Source organism: Pristiophorus japonicus, chromosome 5, assembly GCF_044704955.1.
Source record: "Pristiophorus japonicus isolate sPriJap1 chromosome 5, sPriJap1.hap1, whole genome shotgun sequence".
Classification (NCBI taxonomy): Eukaryota; Metazoa; Chordata; class Chondrichthyes; family Pristiophoridae; genus Pristiophorus; species Pristiophorus japonicus.
Window position 1 is genome coordinate 162862604 of NC_091981.1, and position 22011 is coordinate 162884614.

Genomic DNA, 22011 nt, shown 5'->3' on the forward strand with positions numbered 1-22011 from the left:
TGAGATTATCCACTTTGGTAGGAGAAATAAAAAAGCAAATTATTATTTAAATGAGGAGCGATTACAAAATGCTTTAGTACAGAGGGATCTTGTAGTTCTTGTTCATGAAACACAAAAGGTACAGCAAGTTATCAGGAAGGCAAATGGAATGCTGGCCTTTATTGCAAAGGGGATGGAGTATAAAAGTAGGAAAGCCCTGCTCCAGCTACAAAACTTTTGTAAGACTACACTTGGAGTACTGCATATAGTTTTGGTCTTATTTAAGGAAGGATGCACTTGCATTGGAGGCAGTTCAGAGAAGGTTTACGAGGTTGATTCCTGAGATGAAAGGGTTGTCATATGAAGAAAGGTTAAGTATGTTGGACCTATACTCATTGGAGTTTAGAAGAATGAGAGGTGATCTTATTGAAACATAAAATTCCGAGGGGGCTTGACAGGGTAGATGCAGAGAGGATGTTTCCCCTCATGGGGCAATCTAGAACTCAGGGGCATAGTTTCACAATAAGCCCATTTTAAACAGAAATGAGGAGGAATTTCTTCTCTCAGAGGGTTGTGAATCTTTGGAATTCTCTATCCAAAAGAGCTGTGGAGGCTGAGTCTTTGAATATATTTAAGGTGGAGATAGACAGATTTTTGAATGATAAGGGAGTCAAGGGTTATGGGGAGCAGGTGGGGAAGTGGAGTTGAGGCCAGGATCAGATCAGCCATGATCTTATTGAATGGCGGAGCAGGCTCGAGGGGCCAAATGGCCTACTCCTGCTCCAATTTCTTCTGTTCTTATGTTCTGTATTCACATCTGTGTTGAAGGGCATGCTTTGGAAACATGCTCAGCTAATGTGACTCCAAGTGTAATAGGTGACTAGGTGGAAAATGGCAGTTTTACATATTATTCAACGCATCATCACTCATATACAATAATTTGTATGCCATATTACAATAGATGTGGAGAAATTATGCTGCAATACCAGCTTACTGTGAGTTAAACAGCAAGAATAATATATGACTGAAGAGATTATGGATGATTAAATAGATGAACATAATTTTATATTGAAATTTTACCTCAGTAATTATATATTGGAGCATTTGGGTACCTTTTAAAATGAGCTCCCACTGATTTCCTTGACCTACATATAATGACTTTTATGGTGATTAACTCTCAGTCATGACACCAATGTGCAATAGCTGACAAATTTTACAAAAATAGTATTAATGTTTTCATACAAACTCAGTTATCACATTGGAGCACACATTTTCAATGTAAATGATATCAACCATTTGCCCACTTCCAAAAATATTATAGCAATTATTTTTAAAACTGTCTATCAAAATATTGTATATTATTATTCTGGTATTTTAATAAATCTTCACGACAATGAGGTAATATCAAAACCAAAGGAGAAGACTGGTAATGCTTGTAGAATTAAAAAAGCTGTGACACATTAAGACACAATATCCTTTTGTTGGCCTGACAGCAGCTACATTGATTACATTTACAAATCCAAATTATAATAACTGTTGTCACAAAAATGATCTCCTCTACAAATCTGAAAAGAATCTTTGACAATAAATCAAGGGAAGGATTGTGGGCCTCAAAAGACCATCCGTGCTGATCAAGTGCCTGATTTTTTTTCAAAACTGCTAAATTTTCCATAAGTTTTTAAATTTCATTTTCCGAGGTAACAGATTTTCTAGTATTTTGTAATCCTGCTATTTTCATGGAACCTGTTGGATAATATTTTCAGAGACTTGTGACAAACCAATCAAAAACATTAAGCAAATGTTTAGAAATAACACAAAACTGATGTATTGTCGAAGGATTAGCCACATTGGAAGGGACTGCAGTGATCTGGAAGAAAGCAGTAGGAAGATTTCATAGCAATAACCTGTAATAATTTATTGGGAATAATGGGGCCCAAAATACTGTAAATAGGCATGCTTCTGAAAAACATGTACAAACAATTTGAAAATGTACATATACCATATGGTGAGATTGTGTATACAGACATATACCATACATGGAGATGATCTTGAAGTATCAGTCCTCAAATAAATATCCTACTTCAATATTGAAAGATGCACAACTAAAAGGTAAAAGTTCTTCCATTTTTAGCAATCCATAACAGTCATAACATCATAAAATAATAGCTCCCAAGTGAGAATAGAAAGATAATTAGGGTAAATACACAAAGATAAGAGCTCTAGTGGCAGCTAGCAAAGTGAACTTAGTGGACACGAAAATTTACATGCACGTCGTTATTTGTTCACCTCCTACAAAAAATTGTTCTTATTTTTGTCAAATATAATTCTCTTAACAAATACTCATTTCATAGAAAATTATCTTAGTAACATTTCTGAAAGATAGAAATTTGTTTATATATATCACTATATAATTTAGGATAGTTTTGCATTCTGTTTATCTTGTTTAAGCTGAAAATAATGTGTGGATAACTGCAGGCTAACTATACAGTTAATTATACTGTTAACCTTTGGTCATTCGCACATTATTTTTGATACTGAATTATTGACAGATTAATATATCCATTGCTGCCAGCAGTTATTGCTGAATACACTCAATCCTCAGGGACTGTTGATGCTTAAATAATTGCTAAAAAATATATATTTATTCTGTACACACTGTATTTTAGCAAGACAGAAATTAAATACTAAGATAAATATTCGATTTAAAACTATTTCATCTTTATTTTCATACATGTGTTGGAAGGACTCTTAATAAGTTTATACATTTTGTTTTAATTTTAATGAGACTTACTACATGCACTAAATGACTGCTATTTTCTGTTGGGATTTGCGGAGCTGCTACTCAAGACTTGACACATTCTTGAAAATTGTCTTAACCTGGGATTTGCAGAGCCATCTCAGTCCTAGATACTGCTTGTTTATTCAATGACTAGCATGGATATTTATCTTCATGATATTGATATAAACAACAAAAAATGTTCAATATCTTTACCAGTACTTCATCAACTGCTACATGGAAGGAAAGCTGCTCCTACTACTTCTCGACATATTGGGGCCAAGTTTCGGCCTGAGTTGCTCCTGATTTTTTGGAGCAACTGGTTTAGAATGGAGTATCTTAGTAATTTGAATTCTCGGCATTTAGTTTGTTCCAGTTCTAGTCAGTTAGGACAGTTTCACTTTGGAACAGAATTTTTTTTTCAAAAGGGGGCGTGTCCAGCCACTTAAACCTGTTTTCAAAGTTTAGGCAGTGAAAACTTACTCCAAACTAACTTAGAATGGAGTAAGTGAAGATTTTTGTACGTTCAAAGAAACCTTATCTACACTTTAGAAAATCAGGCGTGGGTTACAAATAAGGCGTAGGGAAAGGCGGGGGGGGGGGGGCTAGGGTTTAAAGGGAAGTTTACAAACATTAAACACTTCAGTTTTACAAATAAAGAGCCATCTGGAGGGGGAGGGGGGAGGTGGAGGGGAGAGGTGGGGGGGAGGTGGAGCGGGATGGGGGGGAGGTGGAGGGAGGGTGGGGGGGAGGTGGAGGGGAGGGGGGAGGTGGAGGGGGAGGTGGAGAGGAGGGGGGGTGGGGGGGAGGTGGGGGGGGAGGAGGAGGGGGTGTGGGGGGTGAGAAGGGGGGTGGGGAGGAGGAGGGTGTTGGGGGGGTGAGAGGGGGAGAAGGGAGAGATGATGGAGGGAGGGAGGGATGGAGGGGGGGAGAGGGGGAGAAGGGAGAGAGGATGGAGGGAGGGAAGGGAGGGAGGGAGGGAAGGAAGGGAGAGAAGGAGGCTGAACGGCCGGGCCCAAGACTTCGGGCTGGATTTACAGGTAGGTGGCGTCGGGTCTCGGGGGGGGGGGGGCAGGGTTGCGCAGGTCTGGTGGGGGGGGGGGGAGAGTCATGGAGGGCCGGGGGGGGGGGGAGAGTCGCGGAGGTCCGGGTGGGGGGGGGGGGGGGGGAGTCTCAGAGGTCGGTGGGGTGGGGGGGGAAGAGGGAGAGTCGCGGGGGGGGGGGGTGGCGCAGAGGTCGGGTCAGGTCGCCGGGGGGGGGGGTGCGGGGGGAAGCAGAGGTCGAGTCAGGTCCGGTCGGATGGGAGGAGCCTTATTCACGCAGCCCCAGTGAGGCCATTCGGCCAGGGCTAGGGGCTGCGTGCTTTGGGCCCCTCCCACAGTTTTTGGCGCCTGGAGCTACTGCACATACGTGCCCACTGTAGCGCGCATGTGCAGAGATCCCGGCACTGTTTTCAACGCAGGGACCTGGCTCCGCCCCCTACAGCTCGTGCTGCGCCGCGCCCAGCTCCAGAGGGCCTGCAGGGAGCTGGAGAATAGGTACGTTTTTTTTAGGCGCACTTTGTGGCGCGAAAAACGGGCGTCCAGGTCCGGGTTGCGCCGTTTTAGGTGCGACCCGAAATTTGGGCCCATTATCACCATCATAATCATCATCATAGGCAGTCCCTCGAAATGAAGATGACTTGCTTTCACGCCAAAAAAAGATGAGTTCACAGGTCTTTCAATGAAGGTCCTAATGTTCCAGGTCCTGAACTACATCCTCAAGGGTGGAAGATTCCTGTGCATGGATTTTATTTTAACGTCTGGTGACCGTTGCACACCAGCCACCACACGGGCCTGACAGAGTCTTGGTCCAGTGGCAAGGATTACCCAAAACAACTGGAGACCAGCTCTGTTGCACGGACCTAGTGCACACACATATCGCAATGTGGGCTGGCCCGTGCTGCCCCAGGGCCCTCGCCTCTTCTGGGCCCCGAACTCGCGCCTTTCCTGGGCCCCGATCACGTCCATCTACAATCTCTCACCACTTCTTCGCCCCGACCACATCGCTCCTGCTGTACCTGCTCACGCTCCAATCACCGACCTGGATCTTGATGACGTCCCTCTTCGCTGCCGTCGCCCTCCTGCACCAGCTCGTGCTGTACCTTGCAGTGGTATACCGCCACGCTGCCCATGGCCACCGTTCGCTGCTCCTTTTATGGCCCCGACCTTCCGCTGATGGTCTTTGTGTATGTGTGATTCCAGAGCTATAAAGTGGTCTAGTGGAGTAGATTTACAGCGGATATTTGTGCTTTGGGAGAATGGTACAGTACAAGTGATTTTATTACCTTCCATAATATAATTAATAAATTCCATATTTCACATACAAGGTAACATGGAACTAGTTTTATCTCTAGTATTCCTGTATCGTCCCATCAGAAATCGTCAGTAATTATTAATGCAGTTAGGTGCATTCCAATACAAATATGTACAAACATGTTTTCACTCCAAATGGACTCATGCGAATGCAGCTGCAGACTGAACTCATCCAACTTCTCTTTTTTCTCTTGGTTTTTGGTTAATTATGTGTGTGGTGATGTAGATTTACACAAACCTTTAGTTGCACACATTTGATTGTTCTGCTTCACCACAAACAAGGTTTAATGATAGCTGTTCCGACATCTCCATGTTCAGACAGAAATCCAGCATGGGAGCAGGAACTGAAATGTTGGATACCAGAAAAGTGAAAGAAATTACAAATTATTGGGTGGGAATGACGAATTACTAGTTCAGACTTTCATGCATTCATTCCTTTCATTTGCTCTACTATCACTGGGCACTCAGTCCTTGAATATGCACATATCTCATATGACAGCCTTCAATGTCTGACCTCAAAACTGTGATGAAAGTCAGGCCTATTTATTCATGGCTTTGAATACAAATAGGCACATGCACCCACATAGACAAAAAGTTGGCCTAAGATGTTTCATCTAAAATCCATTTGTTTCTTGCTTTCATGTTCAAATTCGTCAGTGAAAGATTTTGATAGATAAAGTTTGCATTTTTTAAAAAACAGTCAGCTCTTTTTTTGGCAGAATTACAATTGAAAAGATAAGAAAAGCTTGTAGTAGGAATTGGACTGACACATACATCTTGAAAAGCTAGTCTGCTGGCTGGCAGATAGGTTCTCACTTTTGTATCGTTAATTTCCAAATGATTCACACTTTCAATTCAGAACTTAGAATTTTTTGTTCTAAGTTCCTTTATTTGCTTTATCCATCATTTTTTAAACATATTTTTTTTGTAATTACCTATCAATTCTATTTTACATGTTCCCTTTGAATTCTTATTTGGATATTCATCGGAGAAAATATTAGTACAGTTGCAGAAGTGGGAATTTCCTCACTTTTGGATGGAAGAATGCAGATATCAAATTCGGATAATAAAAGGATAGGAAGTAACTTGCAAATTCTATTAGTAGTGGCTATCACTCTATGAATGTTTTAGAGAATAAAGCTTTTTCCAGCCTTATAGTAATCCGAATGATTAGACATCAGGAAACAGACTTTCTTAAGTAAACATGAACACCGTAGACCGCTGAATTCAATCTTTTTAAGAATGAAAATGTTTGAGATGATTGGTGGTAGCTGGGATTTATTGTTCCTCATAGTTAATGAGAGAGTGTTGGTGCCATGAAGGTTGGGATAAATAATTTGTGGTCCTCGCCAAATAAGATAGTTATCTGTACAGATGTATGTGTGCTCTTGTGATTTTAGAAGATGCATAAGGGTTCATTGTTTCAAAAAGTTGTATTCTTTATCACTGAATTTAGCTCATATGAAAAGTGGAAACCCATATATGGAAAGCATTTAGTAATGCTTAGACAGAGGAAGGTGAATGTATTTCTTCTTTTTTGTGATGTCAACATGTAATTTGTTTTTAAGATTGAGTGTTATTAGGCGAAGGTGGGAATATTCAGTCTAGATTGTCGTTCTGTACAGATTTGATAAATTATAATGGCAATAAGCACGAGTAACATGAAAAAGCTGATTGAAAGTATTGCCATGTGAAATGCAATCTGTTGCGTCCTTGTATTTTGGCATATCTCTAAAGTGTAAATCTAACAAAAAGAAATCGTAGAAACTGGAGTCAGATGATACCTGATAGCATTTTTTTAAACATCAAAAGCTGGAATGGATAGTCTAATAATTATAGCTGAGGTCTGAGTACTATGGTTTGGACTGATGGTCTTTGAAAAGAGGGGACTAGATCAAAGTGCAAACATCCTGTATCTAAACAGCTACACAGAGTATCAAATGCAGTCTAGGAAGATATTTCAGGCAATCTAACTTCAGAATATTTAGGTCATAATTAAAGAATATAAGATATACACTGGGACTAGAAAACCTTAGCACATATGGATCTTGCAGCATTTCATTCAAATTATTTTTGTGGTTGGAAAGAAACCTGTTAGATCTTTCTCCATTAATTTAAATGAGGGAAAATTAGGTGAGTGCCTTTACTTTTAAGATCTCAAACCCACCCGAATTTCTGATATTCTCTATGCCTTGGTGATCCAGTACGCCTGAGTGCACACCCAGGAAAATTTCCCTTCATGTGCATAGCCTCTTTACAATGACACGAGGTAAGAATTTAGTACATGGGCCAGATTTTTCATCTCTTAGGAAATGCACATTTTCATCATGATTTACAACCTGCAAAACTGAAATTGATAAGATTTTTGTTAGGCAAGGTTATTGTGAGTTACAGAACCAAAACATATAGATGGAGTTAAGATACAGATCAACCATGATCTAATTGAATTGCAGAACAGGCTCGAGAGACTGAATGGCCTACTCCTGTTCCTATTTTTCCTATGTAAAATCATGGTCTGTATTAGTTTGAGATGTGCAGTTCCCAAGATTGCGATTTTAATAGCAATAACAAAAAAGATAGCAGGCTAAACACAATTTGCCAGCAATACTGATGTTTTAATGCATCTCAGCCAGCTAAATAGTCACTTAATCAGTATCAATATATGTTGGCAGAGTAAAGGGCAAGAAGAGAAGGGCTCTTTGGGAGCGAAGGAATTCTGCCCAAAATTAATAATGTTTAGGCCATTTGGACGAGGTGGCTCTGGCAATTAGTATAAACTCCACCATCCTACCAAGTGCTATTCAATGCCGGAAACATTTCGTGATTGGACCAGGTTGGCCAAAGTTAGTTAAGCATGAGTATCCATGTGGATGTGGCAATAATGCTAGAAGGGTGACTCATTCCATATGATCCCAGACCACAGACTGTAAAAGAAGAGATGAATGACCCTGTTCATAAGTACAATATACCCTCACTATTTCTCTTTGGCTACACATCCTCTCCTACTGTTCCACTGTCCCATATCACATTTCCTGTGGCATTTGAGAAGTGAATAAATTGCCGCCTGCATCTGATAGCATGTTCAGAAAGGAATGTCTGCAGACACCAAAGTGAAATTAAATTGTGAATTAGTTGATAGCATGTTAAATGTTTGTGGTCATTGCAAAGGAGAAGCATGTGCACAACCAGAGGCAAAGGACCACCATGGCTGGAGGAATGGCAAGCATCATGCCATCATGTAGGCATTTCTACAACTTCTTGGCAGACACACCGGGGAAAAAGAAAGACTTGCACTTATATAGCACCTTTCACAACCACCGGACGTCTCAGAAAGTGCTAATGAAGTACTTTTGGAGTGAAGTCGCTGTTGTAGTGTGGGAATCGCGGCAGCCAACTTGCATACAGCAAACTCCCACAAACAGCAATGTGATAATGACCAGATAATCTGTTTTTGTTATGTTGAGGGATAAATATTGGCTAGGACACCAGGGATAACTCCCCTGCTCTTCTTCTAAACAGTGCCATGGGATCTTTTATGTCAACCTAAAAGAGCGGACGAGGTCTTGGTTTAACATCTCATCTGAAAGATAGTACCTCTGACAGTGCAGCACTCCCTAACTACTGCACTAGAGTGTCAGCCTTGGTTTATGTGCTCTGGAGTGGAATTTGAATCAACAACCTCCTGACTCAGAGGTGAATGTGTAACCCACTGAGCTACGGTTGACACCAGGTCAGAAGCTCAGCTTGGGGTCAAACAGGATGCTGAGGTTGTGAACAGTCTGCTTCAACCTGAGGCGGCGGTCTGGACAGGAGGTGGAAATGGTGGCAAGGCTATGGAGTTTGTGATGGGGGGTCAGTTGCCTGTTTATCCCTCCTTAACTAAGGAGTACAGTTTTGATCTCCTTAGTTAAGGAGGGATATATAGGCAACTCTCGATTAACCGCACACGGATGCAACGGGAAACCATTGTAACGGCATTTAAAATTCCGTGTGTGTGCATGCAGCCACTGTCTCTCGTGGCCGCCGTTGACATCGGAGTCCTTTTGGCCTGGGAAGGCAGCGCAATCCGGAACCCCGGAGCTAGACAATCCCCTCCTCGAGGCCACCTGCTGCATGCTGGTAATGTCCATACTTAACTGCCTTGTTACTGTTTGTAGCTGATTGCACAGTATTTATTCATTGAAGTCTTAACTTTATAATGTTAACTCGCTTTAGCGGAGAAATTGTTTACCCGGCATAGCCCAATCCCTGAGGGACCCGGATAATCAAGAGTTGCCTGTACTTGCATTGGAGGCAGTTCAGAGAAGGTTCACTAGGTTAATTCCTGAGATGAAGGGGTTGACTTATGAAGAAAGGTTGAGTAGGTTGGACCTGTACTCATTGGAGTTCAGAAGAATGAGAGGTGATCTTATTAAAACATTTAAGTTAATGAGGGGGCTCGACAAGGTATACGCAGAGAGGATGTTTCAAAGGGGAATCTCGAACTAGGGGGCATAGTTTCAGAATAAGGGATTGTTCATTTAATGAGGAGGAACTTCTTCTCTCAGAGGGTTGTAAATCTGTGGAATTCTCTGCCCTAGAGAATGGTGGAGGCTCGGCCATTGAATATATTTAAGGCAGATATAGACAGATTTTTGAGTGATAAGGGAATAAAAGGTCATGGGGAGCAGGTAGGGAAGTGGAGCTGAGTCCAAGATCAGATCAGCCATGATCTTATTAAATGGCGGAGCAGGCTTGAGAGGTCAAATGACCAACTCCTGCTCCTATTTCTTATGTTCTTATGTTTAGTAGGAATGGGGTCAAATGAGTCAGAGGTAGAGAAGTTACAGTTTATCGTGCTCCATCGTCCAATCAATGATTTTAGTGGAGCGATGCTGACAGCTTCTCAGCTGTCAAATTATCAAAAATAACTAAAACATAATTTTGTGGGAAATTAATTTTGTCCTTTGTTACTACCCTCACCCTTTTGAATCTTCAAACCAAGTGAACAGTCAGACAACCTATTCCAAGAACTCTGCCTAAGTTACTTTGGGCCCTAAATATTCCACCATCTGGCTCCATTTATTTTGAGCTAACAGTGTTTTTTGGAGCTAACTTAATTTAAGTTGATTTTGCTAGTTTCGTCAATGATATAACACCGTCTTTAACAGATAATGGACGTTATTTTTAAGTACCATTTTCCACCTCCCCCCAGGCTTCTTTCGAAGCCGAGCACCGAGCTCCTGTGTCTGAGGGAGCGATCCTGCCGGCTGACATGCCGACCCTGTGTACCTCGAGCCCGGTGAGCAGTGGAGACTGGACGTCAACAGTTCGGTGCAAAGATTTAAATTGTACATTTTGCCCCCAGTGCTGATTTTCTCTGTCGTATTCTCTGGCCGAAATCTCTGCTGACTCGTAATTGTGCGTCGCGTTACCCTGGAAACTTAAATGCTTCGAGTCAAGTGTTGCGCATGCGCAGAACGGGTCTGATCCACTAGGGCGTCAACCTTTTGGAGGGAAAGCTGTGTTTTGTTTTCGTGAGTAATGGAGGCAATTCTAACGATGCCATATGTGTTGCGTACATATTGTATGCTGGCTTTTCAAAGAAGGAGGATAATTCAACAGCAATTATCTGAAGCATCAGAGAGCTCACAGACTGATGGGGAGGAGGCCTTACCCAGATTGTGTTTACAAGGAGAGACGCTCATACCTGCACCTGAGTGAGGCAAAGTACGTTCGAAGGCTGTGCTTTTGAAAGGAGCTGGTCGCAGAGATATGCCAGCTTATAAAGGCAGACATACAGCCTAGAAGCGGGAGGAGGACTGCACTGCCCGTAAAGGTGAAGGTGACTGCAACACTTGCCTTCTATGTTTCCGGCTCCTTTCAGGCATCAACTGGGGATGAATGCTGCATCTCGCAGAATGCTACACATAGCTGCATTCGCCAGGTAACGACTGCACTGTATGCATGCAGGGACAAACAAACAAACTCTAGCTGCAGCCATTTCTCCTTCCCCTTATTCAAAAACGTTAGTGCTGTGCGCCCCTTTGGCCCCTGTTGTTGCCTCTGCCCCTACTTGTGCCAGTTGTCTCAGACTTCTGCTTCCTCACCCTGATCCCAAGGTTTTTTCTGCTTACTGCACAAAGGAACATTTGTTGTTGGTGGGGTTGGACAGGGACAGACCTAGCAGACAGCATTGTGGAAGGCCCGGGTTCCTTTTCAGACTCTTCTTCAGCCTGTAGATCAACCCACGGCACACTACCTGAGGTTGGTCTGGGGATTGGAAAGTGACTGTCAGAAATCGATGCTGCCAATTGCTGTTGGGCAATGACACCCTGGGTGTGTCCACTTATTGCAGCAGCTATCTCTGACAGTCCCTCCCTAATCTGTCCCGACACTGCATCAGCTGCCTCCGACATTCCCTCTCTAATCTCTGACATCTCCTCCCTGTTGCTACTTTGCTACTTCTACTGACAGTCCCGCTAATTCTACCCTCACCCCACCCATGGTGTCCAATTGCAATGTAACTGTCATGTATGTAGACCATGTATACTAACTGTATAGTCACATAAGGTGTGCCACCAAAGGGCACTGTGGTGGGAGACCTGAGGGTCACCTGCATAGGTGTACAGGGCCAGTATAAAAGACTGCCCACCATGCTTGTGCCTCACTCTGGAGTTACAATAAATGGGACTAAGGTCACAACAACTCAAGTACAATACTAGACCTCGTGGAGTCATTCATAAGAGTATTAAAGACATAACAACTGGCGAAGAGATTACGAACTTTCATACAAAGATGACTAACGGTGCATTAGAAAAGTTCTCAGAGGGTGAAGATTGGGAAGCCTTTACTGAGTGGCTCGACCAATATTTCGTAGCAAACGACTTGGTAGGCGATGATCCGGCCACGCTGGCAGATAAGCGCAGAGCTATTCTGTTGACTAATTGTGGGCCCGCGGTCTACAGCCTCGTCAGAGACTTGCTTGCACCAGAGAAAACAATGACCAAGTCATATGAGGAGCTGAAAATGCTAATTCGGGACCAACTCAATCTGAAGGAGAGCATCCTCACGGCCAAGCATCGATTTTATACACACCGCCGCCTTGAGGGCCAGGAAATGCTGCCGACCTCAGGAGGCTGGCAGGACCGTGTGAATTCGGCACTGTAAAGTCCTGTCCCCTTAGTACAGATTCACATGAGGCATGTAGTGAAGTCAAGGTCACTCTGGACCTGCACCTTTATTTCACAGCTCTGGAATGCTGCACTTGCCTGAGACCGGTCCTTATATACCTGTCTCTTGCAAGTGCACCCCTGGTGGTAAGGTATGCTGGTGGTTACAGGTCATATCTTATTACAGTCATGTAAAGCATGTTAGGATACAGTTATATATAATAATGTAAGATACATGACATCACCCTCCCCCAAGGTCTTATTGTCTGTATAGGTTCAGTCTCTCAGGTGGTCTACGCTCTCACATGGAGCGTCTGAGTTGTGGTTCAGTTGTTTGCCTTGGTGTCTGCTTTTCTTTGGGTGTGGTTGCTGGTATCTCGCCTAGGCTGTCTGTTTCGATTGATGTGATTGTTGTTGACTTGCCTGGGCTGTCTGTTGGGAATGCCCTTTCCTCAGGTTGTTCCATCTGTCTGTCCACCAGGTGTGGTGCGAGTTCCACATTATAATCTGCCTCTGGTTCCGCAGTGTTGTTGGTAAATCTGCTTTTGATTTGGTCCACATGCCTCCGGCAGGTATTGCCATTGTCCATTTGTACTACCAGTAGCCTGTTTCCTTCCTTGCCCGTTACTGTCCCTGCAAGCCATTTGGGACCCCTGCTATAGTTTAGTACAAACACTTTGTCCCCTATCTCATTCCATCTCCCCCTCGAATTTCTGTCATGGTACTCAGTCAGCTTACGGCGCTTTGCCTCAACGATTTCGTGCATGTCTGGGAGGATTAATGAGAGCCTTGTTTTTAAAGTCCTTTTCATCAACAGTTGCGCGGGGGGGAATCCCAGTCAGTCAGTGCGGACGAGATCTGTATGCCAGCAGCAGTCGTGACAGGCAACCCTGCAGCGTGGGACCTTGGATTTTAAGCATGCCTTGTTTAATGATTTGCACTGCCCTCTCCACCTGGCTGTTGGAGGCCGGCTTGAACGGTGCCGTCTTGACGTGATTTATGCTGTGGTCAATTATAAAGTCTTGGAATTCTGCGCTGGAGAAGCACGGACCATTGTCACTGACCAATGTGTCAGGGATTCCGTGCGTTGCAAACATGGTTGCGAGGCTCTCCACAGTGGTGGAGGTTGTGCTCGAGTTTAAAATGGTGCATTCGATCCACTTTGAAAATGCATCTACAACTACGAGAAACATTTTGCCCATGAATGGGCCCACATAGTCTACGTGCACCCGCGACCACGGTTTGGTAGGCCAGGGCCAGCGGCTCAGTGGAGCATTGCTGAGTTAGGCACAAATGGTGCACCTTCGGATGCAGAGCTCCAAGTCCGCGTCAATACCAGGCCACCAGACGTGGGATCTGGCTATGGCCTTCATGAGAACGATCCCCGTGTGCTCGCGGTGGAGCTCCCGGACAAATGCCTCTCTGCCTCGCAGAAGCATGACTACTTGGCTGCCCCACATCAGGCAGTCTGCTTGTAGTGATAGCTCATGCATGCACCTGTGAAAGGGTTTTAATTCCTCGGGGCAGGCATCGCGAGCCTCTGCCCAGTCACCGGTTAGGACACATCTTTTTACTAAGGATAACGTGGGGTCGCTGGCCATCCAGGCTCTGATTTGGTGAGCCGTCATGGGCGAACCTGTGGACTCAAAGGCATTGATTGCCATAACTATCTCACAGTCCTGTTCGTCAGACCCTTCCGTGGTCGCCAGGGGTAGCCTGCTGAGCGCATCGGCACAGTTGTTTGTGCCTGGTCTGTGCCTTATTGTGTAGTCGTAGACGCCAGCATGAGTGCCCACCATTGAATTCGCGCCGAGGCGTTGGCGTTTATTGCCTTGCTCTCGGATAGGAGGGACGTGAGGGGCTTGTGGTCGGTTTCTAACGTGAACTTGGCCCCGAAAAGGTATTGGTGCATCTTTTTGACACCGTACACGCACGCGAGCGCCTCCTTCTCTACCATTCCGTACCCGCGCTCAACCCGCGAAAGTGATCTGGAGGCATAAGCTATGGGTTGTAATTTGCCCGCACTGTTGACATGTTGCAAAACGCACCCGACCCCATACGCTGATGCATCGCATGTGAGTCCTAGCTTTTTACCTGGGTCAAAGAAAGTCAAAACACTGTTGAAACACAGAAGGATGCGTGCCTTATTGAAGGCGCATTCCTGGGCGTCCCCCCAAAACCAATCGCACTCCTTCCTGAGTAGCACGTGGAGAGGCTCCAGCAGCGTGCTTAAGTTCTGCATAAAGTTCCCAAAGAATGAGCTGCGTCTGGCTGATCTCTCTGGAACGTCTCTCAGTTTGTAGTTGATTGCTCACATTGTGGGTTGATGAGGTGTGAACGGTTGTTCCTGTGGCCCTTGATGGCTTCTGCCTGCTGTCGAGAGCCTGTTGTCCCGGTTTTGTCTGTGTGTGGGGGTAGCAGCTTGATGGCTTCTGCCTGCTGTCGAGAGCCTGTTCTCGCGGTTTTGTCTGTGTGTGGGGGTAGCAGCTTGTTTAGTGCTGTGAACTTCTTCTTCCGATATTTCGTTAGTTGTCGTACCTGCATTGTAAATCAACCTCGTTTCTTCATCCCCTACCAAGAATGTCTGTGCAACCAGTGCTGCTGCCTCTAAGGTCAGGTTCTTGGTCTCCATGAGCTTTCGGAATATGCCTGCATGGCCTATTCCTTCAATGAAAAAGTCTCTCAGCATTTCTCTCCTCAGTTCATCGGAGAACTCACATAAACTAGCCAACCTCCGAAGTTCCGCCACGAAGTCGGGTATGCTCTGGCCCACACAGCGTCTGTAGTTGTAGAACCTGTGTCTGGCCATGTGTAGGCTGCTCGCTGGCTTCAGGTGGTCTCTTACCAGTGTGCTCAATTCTTCAAACGACTTGCTTGCTGGTTTCTCAGGTGCCAACAGATCCTTCATTAAAGCGTATGTTTTCGAGCCACAACTGATCAAGAGATGGGTGAGGCATGAGTCCGGGGATCAGCAGAGGCCTATAAAAGGCCGCGAGAGGCGTTGAGAGTTCGTTGGTGAGGCGTGAGTCCGGGGATCAGCAGAGGCCTATAAAAGGCCGCGAGAGGCGTCGGGAGTTCGTTGGTGAGGCGTGAGTCCGGGGATCAGCAGAGGCCTATAAAAGGCCGCGAGAGGCGTTGGGAGTTCGTTGGTGAGGCGTGAGTCCGGGATTCAGCAGAGGCCTATAAAAGGCTGCGAGAGGCGTCGGGAGTCCGTTGGTGAGGCATACTTGTGCAGCTACAAGGAGAAGGCAAAAAAGAAGTAGAAAGAAACAGAAAGGTGACGTCACAGCCTAGGGGGTAAGTGATTGGTGAGTAGATTTTCTTTTTCTTTTTTATATCAGTCAGTAACTTTTAGCATTGTTGTTGCCAATTTAAGTGTATCTAAGGGTTAAGTCATGGCAGGAGAGCTCGGTCGGGTGTTATGCTCCTCCTGTACCATGTGGGAACTCAGGGACACTTCCGGTGTCCCTGACGACTACGTGTGCGGGAAGTGTATCCGCCTCGAGCTCCTGACGGTCCGCGTTGCGGAATTGGAGCTGAGGGTGGATTCACTCTGGAGCATCCTCGATGCTGAGAATGACATGAGTATCACGTGTAGTGAGTTGGTCTTACCGCAGGATAAGGGTCCTTGGCCAGATAGCGAATGGAAGACCAGCAGGAAGAGTAGTGCAAGGAAGGTAGTGCAGGGGTCCCCTGTGGTCATCCCCCTGCAAAACAGATACACCGCTTTGAGTACTGTTGGGGGGGGATGACTCATCAGGGGAGGGCAGCAGCAGCCAAGTTCATGGCACCATGGCTGGCTCTGCTGCAGAAGAGGGCAGGAAAAAGAGTGGGAACGCGATAGTGATAGGGGATTCAATGGTGAGGGGAATAGATAGGCGTTTCTGCGGCCGCAACCGAGACTCCAGGATGGTATGTTGCCTCCCTGGTGCAAGGGTCAAGGATGTCTCGGAGCGGGTGCAGGACATTCTGAAAAGGGAGGGAGAACAGCCAGTTGTCGTGGTGCACATTGGTACCAACGACATAGGTAAAAAAAGGGATGAGGTCCTACGAAACGAATTTAAGGAGCTAGGAGCTAAATTAAAAAGTATGACCTCAAAAGTAGTAATCTCGGGATTGCTACCAGTGCCACGTGCTAGTCAGAGAAGGAATCGCAGGATAGCGCAGATGAATACGTGGCTTGAGCAGTGGTGCAGCAGGGAGGGATTCAAATTCCTGGGGCATTGGAACCGGTTCTGGGGGAGGTGGGACCAGTACAAACCGGACGGTCTGCACCTGGGCAGGACTGGAACCAATGTCCTAGGGGGAGTGTTTGCTAGTGCTGTTGGGGAGGAGTTAAACTAATATGGCAGGGGGATGGGAACCAATGCAGGGAGACAGAGGGAGACAAAAAGGTGGCAAAAGCAAAAGACAGAAAGGAGATGAGGAAAAGTGGAGGGCAGAGAAACCCAAGGCAAAGAACAAAAAGGGCCACTGTACAGCAAAATTCTAAAAGGACAAAGGGTGTTAAAAAAACAAGCCTGAAGGCTTTGTGTCTTAATGCAAGGAGTATCTGCAATAAGGTGGATGAATTAACTGTGCAAATAGATGTTAACAAATATGATGTGATTGTGATTACGGAGATGTGGCTTCAGGATGACCAGGGCTGGGAACTCAACATCCAGGGGTATTCAACATTCAGGAAGGATAGGATAAAAGGAAAAGGAGGTGGGGTAGCATTGCTGGTTAAAGAGGAGATTAATGCAATAGTTAGGAAAGACATTAGCTTGGATGATGTGGAATCTATATGGGTAGAGCTGCAGAACACCAAAGGGCAAAAAACGTTAGTGGGAGTTGTGTACAGACCTCCAAACAGTAGTAGTGATGTTGGGGAGGGCATCAAACATGAAATTAGGGGTGCATGCAATAAAGGTGCAGCAGTTATAATGGGTGACTTTAATATGCACATAGATTGGGTTAGCCAAACTGGAAGCAATACGGTGGAGGAGGATTTCCTGGAGTGCATAAGGGATGATTTTCTAGACCAATATGTTGAGGAACCAACTAGGGGGGAGGCCATCTTAGACTGGGTGTTGTGTAATGAGAGAGGATTAATTAGCAATCTCATTGTGCGAGGCCCCTTGGGGAAGAGTGACCATAATATGGTGGAATTCTGCATTAGGATGGAGAATGAAACAGTTAATTCAGAGACCATGGTCCAGAAGTTAAAGAAGGGTAACTTTGAAGGTATGAGGCGTGAATTGGCTAGGATAGATTGGCGAATGATACTTAAGGGGTTGACTGTGGATGGGCAATGGCAGACATTTAGAGAGCGCATGGATGAATTACAACAATTGTACATTCCTGTCTGGTGTAAAAATAAAAAAGGGAAGGTGGCTCAACCATGGCTATCTAGGGAAATCAGGGATAGTATTAAAGCCAAGGAAGCGGCATACAAATTGGCCAGAAATAGCAGCGAACCCGGGGACTGGGAGAAATTTAGAACTCAGCAGAGGAGGACAAAGGGTTTGATTAGGGCAGGGAAAATGGAGTACGAGAAGAAGCTTGCAGGGAACATTAAGGCGGATTGCAAAAGTTTCTATAGGTATGTAAAGAGAAAAAGGTTAGTAAAGACAAACGTAGGTCCCCTGCAGTCAGAATCAGGGGAAGTCATAACGGGGAACAAAGAAATGGCAGACCAATTGAACAAGTACTTTGGTTCGGTATTCACTAAGGAGGACACAAACAACCTTCCAGATATAAAAGGGGTCAGAGGGTCTAGTAAGGAGGAGGAACTGAGGGAAATCTTTATTAGTCGGGAAATTGTGTTGGGGAAATTGATGGGATTGAAGGTCGATAAATCCCCAGGGCCTGATGGACTGCATCCCAGAGTACTTAAGGAGGTGGACTTGGAAATAGCGGATGCATTGACAGTCATTTTCCAACATTCCATTGACTCTGGATCAGTTCCTATGGAGTGGAGGGTAGCCAATGTAACCCCACTTTTTAAAAAAGGAGGGAGAGAGAAAACAGGGAATTATCGACCGGTCAGCCTGACCTCAGTAGTGGGTAAAATGATGGAATCAATTATTAAGGATGTCATAGCAGCGCATTTGGAAAATGGTGACATGATAAGTCCAAGTCAGCATGGATTTGTGAAAGGGAAATCATGCTTGACAAATCTTCTGGAATTTTTTGAGGATGTTTCCAGTAAAGTGGACAAAGGAGAACCAGTTGATGTGGTATATTTGGACTTTCAGAAGGCTTTCGACAAGGTCCCACACAAGAGATTAATGTGCAAAGTTAAAGCACATGGGATTGGGGTAGTGTGCTGACGTGGATTGAGAACTGGTTGTCAGACAGGAAGCAAAGAGTAGGCGTAAATGGGTACTTTTCAGAATGGCAGGCAGTGACTAGTGGGGTACCGCAAGGTTCTGTGCTGGGGCCCCAGCTGTTTACATTGTACATTAATGATTTAGACGAGGGGATTAAATGTAGTATCTCCAAATTTGCGGATGACACTAAGTTGGGTGGCAGTGTGAGCTGCGAGGAGGATGCTATGAGGCTGCAGAGTGACTTGGATAGGTTAGGTGAGTGGGCAAATGAATGGCAGATGAAGTATAATGTGGATAAATGTGAGGTTATCCACTTTGGTGGTAAAAACAGAGAGACAGACTGTTATCTGAATGGTGACAGATTAGGAAAAGGGAAGGTGCAACGAGACCTGGGTGTCATGGTACATCAGTCATTGAAGGTTGGCATGCAGGTCCAGCAGGCGGTTAAGAAAGCAAATGGCATGTTGGCCTTCATAGCGAGGGGATTTGAGTACAGGGGCAGGGAGGTGTTGCTACAGTTGTACAGGGCCTTGGTGAGGCCACACCTGGAGTATTGTGTACAGTTTTGGTCTCCTAACTTGAGGAAGGACATTCTTGCTATTGAGGGAGTGCAGCGAAGATTCACCAGACTGATTCCCGGGATGGTGGGACTGACCTATCAAGAAAGACTGGATCAACTGGGCTTGTATTCACTGGAGTTCAGAAGAATGAAAGGAGACCTCATAGAAACGTTTAAAATTCTGACGGGTTTAGACAGGTTAGATGCAGGAAGAATGTTCCCATATGTTGGGGAAGTCCAGAACCAGGGGTCACAGTCTAAGGATAAGGGGTAAACCATTTAGGACCGAGATGAGGAGAAACTTCTTCACCCAGAGAGTGGTGAACCTGTGGAATTCTCTACCACAGAAAGTCGTTGAGGCCAATTCACTAAATATATTCAAAAGGGAGTTAGATGAAGTCCTTACTACTAGGGGGATCAAGGGGTATGGCGAGAAAGCAGGAATAGGGTACTGAAGTTTCATGTTCAGCCATGAACTCATTGAATGGCGGTGCAGGCTAGAAGGGCTGAATAGCCTGCTCCTGCACCTATTTTCTATGTTTCTATGTTTCTATGTTTATCGTCGCCTAACCAGTCTTTGGTTACAAAGCTTTGCTGGAGCCTTTCTATAAAGTCCTCTCAATTGTCTCCCGCATTGTACTTTTCATCTGATCCATTGTTCGCTATTCTGTGGATTCTGTAATCCCGTAACCCGTCACCACTGTAAAGTCCTGTCCCCTCAGTACAGATTCACACGAGGCATGTAGTGAAGTCAAGGTCACTCTGGACCTGCACCTTTATTTCGCAGCTCTGGAATGCTGCACTTGCCTGAGACCTGTCCTTATATACCTGTCTCTTGCAAGTGCACCCCTGGTGGTAAGGTATGCTGGTGGTTACAGGTCATATCTTATTACAGTCATGTAAAGCATGTTAGGATACAGTTATATATAATAATGTAAGATACATGACAGGCGCATCCCTCGCCGATGAGTTGCGGGATGTCTTCTTAATTGACATCGGTCATGAGGCCCTTCTTCACAGGCTACTGTCTGCCGAAACCATCATCACTCTGCAGAAGGCCATCAGCATCAGCCAGGCGTTCATGACCTCAAGCTGCAGCTCCAAGCAGATGATGACTCACTTTCAGGACTCAAACCTGGCAAGTACTGTAAATAGAATGGCATCTTTCAAGGCAGAACTGTTGAACGTGAATCTGCCCAGGGCAGAGTGTACAGGCCCCCAAGTCCTTTAACTCAGAGTCTGCAAACGTAAGTCGAGTAGCACCATGCTGGCATTGCGGAGGTAATCACAAGGCTCATCAGTGTCGGTTCAGAGACTATGTTTGCAAAGGCTGCAGCACAAAGGGCCACCTCCAGCGAATGTGCAAAAGAGCTGTGACTCACCACGTGGAAGAGGAGTCAGCAGATGGCTATAAATCCAGGTGGATTACGAGGAGCTGGCTAGAGAGGCAGTTCAGTCCCAGGACGAAGTGTATGGAGTATATACCTGCACCACAGATTGTCCTCCAGTGATAATGGAAGTCGAGATAAATGGCATTCCAGTCTTCATGGAAGTGGACATGGGGGCGATTCAGTCAGTAATGAGCTAGGAAGCCTTTGAAAGGCTATGGAACGATCAAGCTGAACAACCCAAGCTGGTCCCGGTTCAGGCAAAGCTGCGCACCTACACCAAGGAACTGATATCAGTTGTTGGTAGTGCGGATGTAAGTGTATCCCATGATGGCGCAGTGCACAATTTACCATTGTGGATTGTTTCAGGTGATGGACCAACGCTACTTGGCAGAAGATGGATGGGGAAGATTCATTGGAACTGGGAAGACTTCATCCCTCCAGCGATCGACGTTCCCCGTGCTCAGTGGCAGAGCAAGCCCCCACCTTCGGTTGGACAAGACACCGGAGAGCAGATCCGAGCAGCTCCCGAGGCATAGACCGCTCATCACGACTGCATGGCAATGATCCGGCTGAGATGACCCGAACGTACCTTCCCGGTTTCAGTGGCAGGACTCCTGGGGAGGAAGATTGGATCCGAGGACATCTTTCCAGCTTCAGTGGCAGAATCCCTGGGAAAGAATATCACGGCAGTCGACATCATGGACTGCAACCATGAGGTGCAGCGCTAATGGAGCAATGACACGTGGTTCCACGCAAGGAAGACGATTGGGGTAAAAGTAGCAAGGCCATTTTAAAGGAGGCCAGTAACCCGCCATTTTTGAATGAACTGCTTGGAATTGGTAACCAATGTAAAAGTCCAGCTGTAACAAGCAAAATGTTGCTGAGTGATGTCGGGTGCAAATTGCAATCAGCCAATGTAGCGGGCAAACACCTAATGGTCATATACAGGTCCAGCGGGCTACCCAATGCTGTAGCCTGCGTCCCCTGGACCAGAATGATGTATCATAAAGTGTCCCCACAGCTGACAGAAGTAGACAAGCCGCAGAGTAAACGATCCCCGGAGAGCAGAGGCTCCAGTAGCGATACCCTGTCTCAGATCGGTTTAACATTGCAGGCACCCACTGGCATGAACCGCCATGGGCCAGAAACAGTAAACTGTGCCTGTGCTCGCAGTTGGCTATCGTCACCCACAAACCCACTCGCCACCACGGAAATGTCTAAGAGCGAAGGGTCACCTGCAACGGCTCCTCCGAACGGGACCTGGACCAGCAGGATGCCAAACTAGAGAGTGCTCACAATGGTGCCCTCAAGGAAAGTGAGTCAGCAGTCCCCTGCGAACTGCTAGACAAGACGAGGCAACCCCACTGTCGCTTAGACGAAACGCTCATTCGCTCAGACCGCTTTCCAGAGAGCAGCAGCGACACTGTGCAAACGAAAAGACAGGGAGGTCACAGACACATCAGCTGTCTTTGAGCCTGCCCGACACT